Genomic DNA, 12,336 nt, shown 5'->3' with positions numbered 1-12,336 from the left:
GACTTAGCAGCAGCAGCAGCATGCGAGGAAAGAGCTTTGCAGGATGGTCTTCAGAGTCAGGACTCTTCCCAGTTGGAAAAAAAATACTGATGCAGAAGATACTGGTAGGGACATTTTTTTCTTTTCGTTTTTCTTTAAAGTTTCGTTGATGTAAAAACCTCCCTTCTGATGGTCTTTTTCAGTCAGTCACTTTTCTCAAGTTCAAGAAGCGATGAAAAGTAGGAAGAAAAGCTTTCTGGATGGGTCCTTTGATGATTCTTGAAGTCTCTTTCAGACTCAACGGACGGAAAATGAAGGATCAGTTCCACGAAAATATATTCGAAGGACTTTAAAAACTTGTTTCAGTATCCTTTAGAAAAGAGTACCTAGAAGGGAAAAAAGTCAGCCTAACGAGCCAGCCAGGAGTCGAACCTAGAATCTTCTGATCCGTAGTCAGACGCGTTATCCATTGCGCCACTGGCCCTCGCTGGTTAAGCGTTCCTCACGTTCATGTTTTCATCATTATCCGCAGTTCATGCCAACCAAAGACATGATTAATTTTTTTAAATCTAGTAAGGGGTTAAAACCAGAGACTAAATTGACTTCGGGAAAGCATGCTTTCTTTTCTGATTTGGTTCCATAACATGTATTTACAGAAAATGCTTTCTTTGAAAACAATGAGGAGTCTTCACTTACTTGCTGACTATGCATTGACAACTTGTTTACTTGTTTGCTGCTTAGTATGAAATCTCTGTGGACTCAGTTATCTATTTCTTATTCCACTTCAAATCCTGTCTTACCCAGCGTATATTAGTGCTAGTTTTGAGGTCTTCATTCCGCACCCCCGCCCCCCGCCCCACAACACCCACACACATCGTTCTTTCCTACAGAATGTTCATCTGCCCTCAAAATCCTATAAGGAGACAAGGATTCAATAGAAGTATTCATTTTAAGAATCTCATTTAACAAACTCAAAAAACAGAATAAAATTGGCTTAAAAATGTACTTAGCTGTTCAAAGTAGGCAAAACAGCTGAAAATGCAACAGTGCTTTTAAAGAGTGGTTTAGTACGTTGAGAAGGAGACAAGACTTTGTATGGTTTTGAAATTCAAAACAAAGTGAGAATTTAAAATATATTCTCTCTGTGCCTCAATTTCCTCCTTTGTATAAAAGGCTTTCTCTTAAAGAGAGCGTGGCAAATGCCGTGGAGTATTATCTTCCATTTTTATGGCTCTCACCTGCAGCCGCTGATATCAGGACAAACACTGAAGATGGTTGCCTGGGAATGATTTAAAGTAGCTGCAGCTCTCTATAATCACAAATCACAAAGAGAAACTATTTCCCAACGTCTCCTCTGTTCGCTTTGCTACTGTCATCACTCTTACAGACTTAACAAACCATCTCAACGAAGCCAGTATGTTTGAGCGTGATCCAAGCCTCTTGTAGACAGTGGGTAGGCTGGGCTCTGGATGCTCACAGAGGCTCAGACTATGAAAGGGAACTCTGAAACTCTAAGCTGGCTGGCGCCCACTCTCTTTAAAATTTTCAGAACTGCCTTTCAATAGATTTTTCTGTAATGCATGCTGCGTGGGACGGCAGCAAATTATTTGGAAGTTTCAAGAGTCAAGGATACACCGAAAACGAGAACGCTGTGAGCAGGACTTGAACCTGCGCGGGGAAACCCCATTGGATTTCGAGTCCAACGCCTTAACCACTCGGCCATCACAGCTCAGCAAGACCAGTTTTACTCATTCGACTAAAAACCAGTATTTATCGTTTCCCTGCAAGGTTGAAAGAAGAGAGGACCACCGGTTTCTGAGTGTCCCCAAGAAGACCTTCTCCAACCCCAAGCTTGCATATTTCACTTAGTGACAATTTCAACTTTTCAGGTATTTAGGCAGAAAAAAAAAATCTTGGCAATATTCTTTACTTCAAATTTTCTTTCATTCCGTGGATGTGAGGAAATTGTCTTGTTCTACCTTCAAAATGTGTTTAGATGTGAAAAACTTTTCACCCCTCCAACTGCCACAGCCCTGCTCCAAGAAAGCTTCATCTCGTTTCTGTTTCCTTTTGCCTTTATCTAGTCAAAGTATCCAGAATATGCGATCTGGTGTGACTTAACCTCTAAGGAAAAAAGTCAGTTAAAGTCCACCAATAAATCTGAATGAATTCACATCAGAAAGAATCCTCTTAGTCTACTGGTTGGACTATTGGGGGCAAATTCTGGGCCCTAGCTTCCCATCCGGAGAGCCCAGTCTCTGTCGCCCCCATGTGGTCACTGAATGCAGGCGCGGTCGTTAACTGAGCTGAACACCTGGAGACAGTGTCATTTCCCTGAAGGTGGATCAAGTGAAAGCATGCTATTTCTTGTGTTAGGCCCATTCCAAAAGAAAAACCATCCCTCTAAAGTGACTTTTAGCAAAATACATCATGAAATACACACAAACAAGCCGCCAAACTTTTCAACCCTTTCTTATTTCCGGGAAATCCCCAAACTGCTGGCACGTAACTGATTTCAGGAATGCTCAAGATCCTTCCTTTCATCCGAGGCCGTTTCCGCCTGCTGGCCTCCCACTTAGGGCGGAGCTGGATGCCAGATGCTGAGTTTTAGGAGAACGTAGAGTTTGATTCCGCTGAAGAGGAGGCTCTCCGCAACAGCCAAGGCCGGGAGTCCGCCCTGGGCCTGGGGGGTGAGCGGGGGGGAGGTGGGGGCGGGTCTGGCTTGTTCCACTGCGGTTGAATAGCCTAAAATCTAGCCCCACGGAGAAACAGTCCCAGAGGATCTTTCTGGGGTGGTGGGAACAGAGGGGAAGGGCGCTCCCCAAAATGCAGGTAAGAGCCTTCTTGCTCCAGCACAGATACCCGGGGAGTTTTTGAGGACAGGAATCTCCTCTTATCCATTCCCCAACCCCAATTGCTCCCCACAACTCTTTTTTCCCAATCTATGCCTGATGAGCTTTGGAACTACTGGATGGTACTAATAGGAGTAATAATAACTGAACAGTTGTGAGATCGCTGTCTGGTTTTGAGGTGAAGCACTTTTGTCTCTCTGAAGGTCAGGAGAAAGTCACTTTGCAGAAAACCTGTTCGTCCAAGACAGACACACGGCGCAGGCCTGGTGCATCAGGGGTCTCCTCCGGTTGACCCAGGCTGGCCCCTCGGTCCTTCCAGCAGGAGAACGCCGAGTGCAGGAGGGGAAAGAGCGGGTGGGAAAGGGGAAACCCGGGCTTCAGAGCAGAGGGCGTCCAGACAGCTTTTCGTTTTAAACCCCTCGGCCTCAAGAGAAGGGCAAATGTGGTATATTTTTGAAGTCTGGTACCGCAAAAACAACGTACAGAGGTCTTCTGTGGAAATAGAAAACGATCCCCAGCTGAAGCCTGTTTCCGCCCGGTTTCGAACCGGGGACCTTTCGCGTGTTAGGCGAACGTGATAACCACTACACTACGGAAACCAGACATGACGGGCGAATGCTGCTGCTGCTGCCAAGTCGCTTCAGTCGTGTCCGACTCTGCGACCCCCATGGACTGCAGCCTACCAGGCTTCCCTGTCCATGGGATTCTCCAGGCAAGAACACTGGAGTGGGTTGCCATTTCCTTCTCCAATGCATGAAAGTGGAAAGTGAAAGTGAAGTCACTCAGTCGTGTCTGACTCTTAGCGACCCCATGGACTGCAGCCCACCAGGCTCCTCCATCCATGGGATTATCCGGGCAACAGTACTGGAGTGGGGTGCCATTGCCTTCTCCCTGAGGGGCGAATAGGTAGAGGTAAATATTCTTTCTTGTTCTAGGTCTTTGAAATGTTTCCATTTTTCTTTCTTCGTTTTTTTTTTTTTTTTTCTTTTTAAAATCAATAACAAATACAAGTAGAAATGTGTTTACCAAACATATCTACCATAATGTTCAGAAAAACCTGCTTGAACGGCCAAAAAATTGGAATGCCCTTGAAGGCTTCCAAGAGAAAATGACACCAAATCTAAGACTTAATAGATGAAAAGAAGTATGATGCTTAGAGGTTAATAAGGGAATTTTTTTGTTGTTGGGAAGTGAACGAAATAGGAATAATCTTCGGGGTGGAGGGGGTGGGAATCCAAGCATTTGAAGCAAGACATGGAAAGAAATAAGACTAAATGGTTATATATGGGCCAGATCAAAGGCAAGATGGATGTGCCTCCCAAACTGGGGAAGGTATATTTCAATTTGAATCTGATGAGAGAGGGAGTGGAGACTAATCTTTAATTCTTGGAGTGTAGATGTCATCTATATTTACACTTAAGGTTTTTGTTTTCTTTTTAAGTGTGATTTACATACATTAAAATGCTCTAAACTTAAGGGTACTTATAGCTCAGTGGGGGAAAACATGTGACAACTCATTCATTGAATAAGCTCAGCAAATAACAATCTGCATAAACATAAAGAAAACTATAACTAGCCAAATTATGTTGATATTCTTGTAAAACAAAGATTTAAAACATCTTAAAAGCAGCTGGAGGGAAATGATACTACATCTTAGGTTAAATAAAGATTAAATGGAATAAGAAATATTAATTCAAAGGAAGGTAGAAAAGGAGGAACCAAGAACAAGTAGGATAAGTGGAAAACAAATAATGATGTCAACTTAAACCCAGATATATATAATTGCTTTTAATGTAAATGGAATAAATAATTAAAAGGCATAAATGGGCTGGCTAAATAGTAAAATAAAGAAAACAAGAGCCTTTTGTGTCCTGCTTACAAGAAATATACTTGAAAAATAAGACAACAGGTTGAAAATAAAGTGTCGGGGAACTATGCAAACATCAACCATTAGAAACTTGGTTGACAAATAGAGGAGACATCAAAGTAAAAAGTAAGACCAGAGATAAAGAACATTTCACAATGATAAAGTGATCAACTCAGCAAGAAGACACGTCAATTCTTATATGAAGCCAAACTGAGAAAACTAAAACAAGAACCACAATAAGCAGAGCTATGGTTGGTGATTTTAAAGATCACTTTTAGTAGCTGATGAGAAACTTACAGAAAAGGGGAAATAAGTAGGAATTGAGGACACGAGCCATAGTAGTACCTATTCAACTTGATCTAGTTGACATTTATCACACAGAACATCCAACTACTGCAGAATTCTCATTATTTTCAAGTGCACATTAAACCTACACCAAAACAAAAAGGGCCCCAAAACAAGTCTTAATAAATTTAAAAGGATTCAAACAATTTAAAAAAATGTTTTCTGACAATAACAGAATTAAACTTGAGGTCAATAACAAAATGATAACTAAAAAAATTCTAATACTGGGAAACTTGAGCAGTATGCTGCTACTGCTGCTGCTAAGTCACTTCAGTCGTGTCCGACTCTGTGTGATCCCATAGACGGCAGCTCTCCAGGCTCCCCCGCCCCTGGGATTCTCTAGGCAAGAACACTGGAGTGGGCCGCCATTTCCTTCTCCAATGTGTGAAAGGGAAAAGTGAAAGTGAAGTCACTCAGTCGTGTCCGACTCTTAGCCACCCCATGGACTGCAGCCTACCAGGCTCCGCCATCCATGGGATTTTCCAGGCAAGAGTACTGGAGCGGGGTGCCATTGCCTTCTCCAGAGAAGTATACTTCTAAGTAAAATATAAGTACAATGGAAACTAGAAAATACTTTGAATTGAAAGAATGAAAATACAACACGCAACTAAAGTAGTGCTTAGAAGAAAATATATAGGTTTAAATGCATATATTAGAAAAAGAAGAAAGGTTTAAGACTGGGAAATCTTAGGGAGGAAATGATGTTTTGTATTTTAAGCCAGAGATATATGTCTTCTGGGTTGAGAATGACTTCAGATGGCCAGTCTTGAAGACAGGGAGAACAGGAAGAGGCTGTTAGAGATTGTAGTGAAGAAGGTCCAAATAAGAACCAAGTAGATGAACAGAGAGAAAAACACCTCACATATGTTAAATGTAAATCAGGAAGACTGTTGTAATTTGGTGGGGTAAGGCAGCAGGAAGAGTCAAGTTTAATAATAGATTTCCAGTGGAAATAATGATCAGTTGAGTTTATGGTGTATGGTGCCAGTGGTACTCATGTGAAATCCTGGTGGCAATGGAAATGTGAATTTGAAATTAGGCAGAGACCTCTTTCAGACATAGATATTTTGAAAGATCAGCTCCAGGCAGGCAGCCAAGGAAGGGTCAGCTCCAGAGACTCCTCTTTCCCTAACATTTTCTCTCATCACCATGCCTTACTTTTCCACCTTTTCAAGGGACATTCCATTTGAATTTGTTCACCAAACTTTATCCAGTGTCCAAGATGGGAAGTATATACCTGGATATGAAGAAGAAAGACCCACACAGCTGGCTTAAGACAATGTCAGTTGTACCCTCAGAGCACAAAAGAGGAGCTGTCCATTTGAGCATCCCAAGCCAGAGAACATTTAATGGAGAAGGAAGTTTGAATGAAGAATATGGTAGGTCAAGAAAGAAAGAAAGAGTAGTTCAACTAAGGAGAAGTCCCTTTAACAAAGACACAATTGAGAATGTCCATGACTTGTTTAAAACTGTTTTATAGAATAACAACCTTTTATCATTTAGACCTATTAAGTACTGAACACTTCTAGAGGTACAGGATTTCACTGATTAGATTCAACTCCATTTTAAGAGATTCTTTAAAATGTCAGTCTTTTGACACATTTGCATTCCCAGATGCTCAACAAAGGAGTAATTAATCTGTTAGGCCATGACAATGAGAAGCAAGAAGGTACTTAAGGTGCAATCATTGCCTGTAGAATTTTGTGCACATTACTAAGTATGGGGAAGTGGACATTTGTAGAGCCTAATTATTTTAAGATATATCTTAGAATGTCAAAAGAAACAGCAGATAAGCAGAAACATCTTTGTTTTTAGGATTTAATGTCTTTATCAGAACTTTTATGTAAAAATCTGTCTAGAAAAAAGTGTGACTTCATTTGTCTCTAAACTCATGCTAGATGCTTTATATGCTTTGTCACTAACCACTCTTCTTTGTCACTAACCATTTGTCTCTTTTCAAAAACTTCAGTGATGACCTAGAGTCCAGAATCACTTGAAAAGTAGAAACAGCTATTACAGTACTCAATTCAACATTTACATTAGGTGTTTTTTTTTTTTTTTTTTTTAGCCCTTTCTCTTTTTTCCCCCTTACCTTCTTTAGGATGAGGCTAAGAGCAGACATGCAAAGGAAAATTGAAGTCTTCCTAGAAGTGGTAAGTAGCAAGAAAAGGTTCAATGACAGAGGATTTAAACTAATCACTTCTGACCATAGGTCTTCCTACCCTATCCATTGTTCCTTAAAGATGATTGGTACTAATACTTCTACATATTACCTTGAAATTAGAAAAGCCATTAGCTATTTAATAGTCTATTAAACAAACAAACAAAAAAAAACTTGAGTGCCAACCCTACTCCAAGTGTATCTGAGGTTGCAAAAAAATAATTAAAGCTCTCCAGTAATCAGACAAATCTAAAGGATATCTGAAAGGGCATGTATTTAAAGCTGTTGAATCTCCTTCACTTGATTCCAATAGTTAGACAAAAGGGCAAACCTCTGCTAGGCTAGATTACCTATTCACTGCTAATATCATGATTCAGACAAACAATCAGAGAGTCCTTAAATTACTTCTGATCTATGATTTGGGAATGCTTCTCGGGGTATTCTTTATCCTTTTACCTCTGTCCTCTTCTACAAAGTACCCCATTTTTCCCAAGCAAAGCTTAAGTTCTGAGTATTAGGATATTCATCCAGTGTCAATTCAAGTTAGTTTCTACTCACTTAGAGAAAAATATTTTCTGAGTTTTCGCAAAAACCAGAACCAGAGTAAGACTCTGGCAGGCCCCGCTGGGATTCGAACCCAGGATCTCCTGTTTACTAGACAGGCGCTTTAACCAGCTAAGCCACGGAGCCCATCTTAGCAAAGCTTTTAGTTATACTCTATTTGAACTTAATTTCATATGTCTCTTCGCTATAATGAATTTAGAAACTGGTTTGCCAGGTGATAAAAGCGGGGGTGGGGGGGGTGGGGGGCGGGGAGGCAGGAGGGGAAGCAAACTTATGTCAGTCAAAACCAAAGAAAAATGTTCTTTTGGAAGAATAAATACAGGTACTAGATTAAGATGACTATCTTCTCATGAGAAATTGTTTCAGAGTGGACATCACTGGATTCAACTAGACTATAAACTCTGGCAACGGGTGTGTGTGTCGGGGGTGGGGGCTGGGGGGTTGTATGAAGTGTTAGGGGTGGGGGAGTGTGTGTCAGAGACCTTTGTTGAAGCCTAAAAGAAAAAATGAAATGATCTTCTATTAGCCATCATATTATTTTAGCCACACCTGCTCTCTTCTATATTAGTGTGTTGAAGGAGGGGTTACTGATCAAAGATACTGGTCAAAAGTATGTATTTGACACAAGATTTCTGAAAGAACAGTGGTGTGATGCACCTGTCAAATCACCCTCCAGAATGGTGGCACTTATTTCTCCACTTCAGGAATGTTGACTTCTAATGGCTTACGGCTGGGTTACTCGGCGCTATCGGCAACAGACAAGAGGGAAACCTTGCTCAAGAGTACACCAACCCTTGAGTGTAGCTCAAATCCAGCCTCAATTCAGAATATTACTAAAGGGCCATTTCAGGTTCAGATATCCTGGTAAGCTGAACTGAGGCTTCTTTTACAACATCAAGTTCAGCTTTTGCCTCTTCCTAATCCTGTTTCCTTCACCCTCTTATTGCGGTCGATTCTAAGAGTGGTCCTAATAAGACTCTAACACCATCTTACACCAGGCTCAAGGAGAAGCAATTGGTTATCTCTGAGGAATTTCAGCAGCAGCCATCCCCAGAAAAGGCTGCTGCCAGCTGGAGCTGCTATGAATCAGCAGAGGCGGTGGGGTAGGGGTGGGGGGTGGGGGCTAGGGGTGGAGGAGGAGGCAAGCTCTGGCCCTGCAGCCGGCCTTGCAGCCTCCCCTGGGTCACTGCTTTGGCATCTCTATCTCCATCGCAGTGTTTATTTCCCAGGAAACTGACCTTTAACACAAAGCAAGCGACTACAGTCTACCATCTAAGTCTGAATAGGGCCCAGGTTCTCAAAAACCACTTAAACATACCAAGTACCTGAGTAGAACCAGAATGTCAGGTACTACTAATAACATTCTGCTATACAAACTTTCAGAATTTTCACCAAAGAACAAAACAAATGAAGACATGTACAAGTTGATTAAAAGATGTACAAAGTTAGTGAAAGGTGCTGAAGGGCCAGAAGAATAATTTATATGTATGATATTAAAAGCAAAATTTTAGTGAAATGGAAAGCAAGAAAAAAATGGCAGATTCAGCCAACCAAAGAGTATGATTCCCATTTCCAGGAAAAAAAAAAAGTGAATACCAAGTATTGTATTTAAAACTTTATTTACTAGCAGTGCCTATCCAAAAGAAACTATGTAATATACATAAATACATATGCAAACAGGTCAATTCAGTTCAGTCCCTCAGTCCAGTCTGACTCTTTGCGACCCCACGGAGTGCAGCACCCCAGGCTTCCCTGTCCATCACCAACTCCTGGAGCGTCCAACCATCTCATCCTCTGTTGTCCCCTTCTCCTCCTGCCTTCAATCTTTCCCAGCATCAGAGAAAGATTTTCCCAGTGAGTCAGTACTTTGCATCATGTGGCCAAAATATTGGAGTTTCAACTTCAGCATCAGTCCTTCCAATGAATATTCAGGACTAATTTCTTTTAGGATTGACTGGTTTGACCTCCTTGCTGTCCAAGGGACTCTCAAGAGTCTTCTCCAACACCACACTTCAAAAGCATCAGTTCTCCAGTACTCAGCATTCTTTATAGTCCAACTCTCATATCCACACATGACTACTGGAAAACCATAGCTTTGACTAGACAGACCTTTGTGGGCCAAGTAATATCTCTGCTTTTTAATATGCTGTCTAGGTTGGTCATAGCTTTTCTTCCAAGTAGCAAGCATCTTTCGATTTCATGGCTGCAGTCACCATCTGCAGTGATTTTGGAGCCCCCCAAATAAAGTCTCTCACTGTTTCCATTGTTTCCCCATCTATTTGCCATGAAGTGATGGGACAGGATACCATGATCTTATTTTTTTGAACGTTGAGTTTTAAGCCAACCTTTTCACTCTCCTCTTTCACTTTCATCAAGAGGCTCTTTAGTTCCTCTTCATTTTCTGCCATAAGGGTGGTGTCATCCGCATGTATGAGGTTATTGATATTTCTTCTGGCAATCTTGATTCCAGCTTGTGCTTCATCCAGTCCAGCATTTCACATGATGTACTCTGCATAAAAGTTAAATAAGTAGGGTGACAATATACATCATTGACATACTCCTTTCCCTATTTGGAACCAGTCTGTTGTTCCATGTCTGGTTCTAACTGTTGCTTCTTGACCTGCATACAGATTTCACAGGAGGCAGGTAAGGTGGTCTGGTATTCACACCTCTTGAAGAATTTTCCACAGTTTATTGTGATCCACACAGTCAAAGGCTTCGGCATAGTCAATGAAGCAGAAGTAGATGTTTTTCTGGAATTCTCTAGCTTTTTCAATGATCCAGCGGATGTTGGCAATTTGATCTCTGGTTCCTCTGCCTTTTCTAAATCCAGCTTGAATATCGGGAAGTTCAGGATTCGTGTACTGAAAGCCTGGCTTGGAGAATTTTTTGAAGCCTGGCTTGGAGAATTTTGAGCATTACTTTGTTAGCATGTGAGATGAGTGCAATTGTGCAATAGTTTGAACATTCTTTGACATTGCCTTTCTTTGGGATTCGAATGAAAACTGACCTTTCCCAGTCCTGTGACCACTGCTGAGTTTTCCAAATTTGTTGGCATATTAAGTGCAGCACTTTCACAGCATCATCTTTTAGGATTTGAAACAGCTCAACTGGAATTCCATCACTTCCATTAGCTTTGTTCATAATGATGCTTCTTCAGGCCATTTGACCTTGCATTACAGGATGTCTGGCTCTAGGTGAGTGATCACACCATCGAGGTCATCTGGGTCTTGAAGATCTTTTTTGTATAGTTCTTCTGTGTATTCTTGCCACTTCTTCTTACTATCCTCAGCTCCTGTTAGGTCCATACAATTTCTGTCCTTTATTGTGCCTATCTTTGCATGAAATGTTCCCTTAGTATCTCTAATTTTCTTGAAAAGATCTCTAGTCTTTCCCATTCTATTGTTTTCCTTTATTTCTCTGCACTGATCACTGAGGGAGGCTTTCTTATCTCTCCTTGCTATTTTTTGGAACTTTGCATTCAAATAGGTATATCTTTCCTTTTCTCCTTTGCCTTTAGCTTCTCTTCTGTTCTCAGCTATTCATAAGACCTTCTCAGACAACCATTTTGCCTTTTTGCATTTCTTTTTCTTGCGGATGGTCTTGATCACTGCCTCCTATCCAATGTAGTGAACCTCCCTCCATAGTTCTTCAGGTTCTCTATCAGATCTAATCTCTTGAATCTATTTGTCACTTTCACTGTATAATCGTAAGGGATTCGATTTAGGTCATACCTGAATGGTCTAGTGATTTTCCCTACTTTCTTCAATTTAAGTCTAAATTTTGCAATAAGGAGTTCATGATCTGAGCCACAGTCAGCTGCCTGTCTTGTTTTAGCTGACTGTATAGAGCGTCTCCTGGAAAAGGCAATGGCAACCCACTCTAGTGTTCTTGCCTGGAGAATTCCAGGGACGGGGGGAGCCTGGTGGGCTGCCGTCTATGGGGTCGCACAGAGTCTGACACGACTGAAGCGACTTAGCAGCAGCATAGAGGGTCTCCATTTTCGGCTGCAAAGAATTTAATCAATCTGATTTCAGTCCATTGGAGAAGGAAATGGCAAATCACTTCAGTATTCTTGCCTTGAGAACCCCATGAACACAGTTAACTTCTAAAAACACTACTATCCCTAACTTAACAGGAACAGTCGTGTTGGAAAGGAGGGAAGAAGTAGAATCCAGAAAAGAGCAGAGGGCGAATAGGGAATTAGCTCCTCTGCCGGCCTTTCCCTGGGTTGATCCCTGCCCTCAGGGTTCACCTCGCAGTTTAGCCGCTCAAAGGGGGTTTCCCGCCTCTTCACAGAGTTGCCCAATCCGGGTCTCCACTTCTCCCATCCCCAAGTTTCTTTCGCTCCCGCTGACCGCAGCCGGTCCGTCGGGCGCCACCACGTGTTTGATGACCAACACTGCAACACCAAGACTCACATACATTCCCGTGCTCGGAGCCCGATACCTGGGGCTCACAGCTGCGGATTCCGGGTGGCGGGGCGGGCAAAACCACCCAGAGGCCAGGCGGCGACAGGGTTCAGGTTCATGGCACCCGAGGCTTCCGAGGAAAGCTTAAAGGTCTCC

The 12,336-nt window shown here is 41.9% G+C and overlaps 4 non-coding genes across 4 annotated transcripts; all 4 read right to left on the bottom strand.

Moving 5' to 3' along the window:
• Positions 1-390: 390 nt before the first annotated feature.
• TRNAR-ACG lies at positions 391-463 on the bottom strand. Its single transcript has one exon. It is a non-coding gene; the product is annotated as a tRNA-Arg (tRNA).
• Positions 464-1,626: 1,163 nt separating this feature from the next.
• On the bottom strand, positions 1,627-1,708 carry TRNAS-CGA. The gene has a single exon. It is a non-coding gene; the product is annotated as a tRNA-Ser (tRNA).
• Positions 1,709-3,357: 1,649 nt separating this feature from the next.
• On the bottom strand, positions 3,358-3,430 carry TRNAV-AAC. The gene has a single exon. It is a non-coding gene; the product is annotated as a tRNA-Val (tRNA).
• A 4,390-nt stretch (positions 3,431-7,820) lies between these two features.
• TRNAT-AGU lies at positions 7,821-7,894 on the bottom strand. Its single transcript has one exon. It is a non-coding gene; the product is annotated as a tRNA-Thr (tRNA).
• Between the last annotated feature and the right edge of the window lie 4,442 nt (positions 7,895-12,336).

This window comes from Bos indicus x Bos taurus, chromosome 23 (assembly GCF_003369695.1).
Source record: "Bos indicus x Bos taurus breed Angus x Brahman F1 hybrid chromosome 23, Bos_hybrid_MaternalHap_v2.0, whole genome shotgun sequence".
NCBI classification, from domain to species: Eukaryota; Metazoa; Chordata; class Mammalia; order Artiodactyla; family Bovidae; genus Bos; species Bos indicus x Bos taurus.
This window is presented reverse-complemented; position numbering and strand designations above follow the sequence as displayed.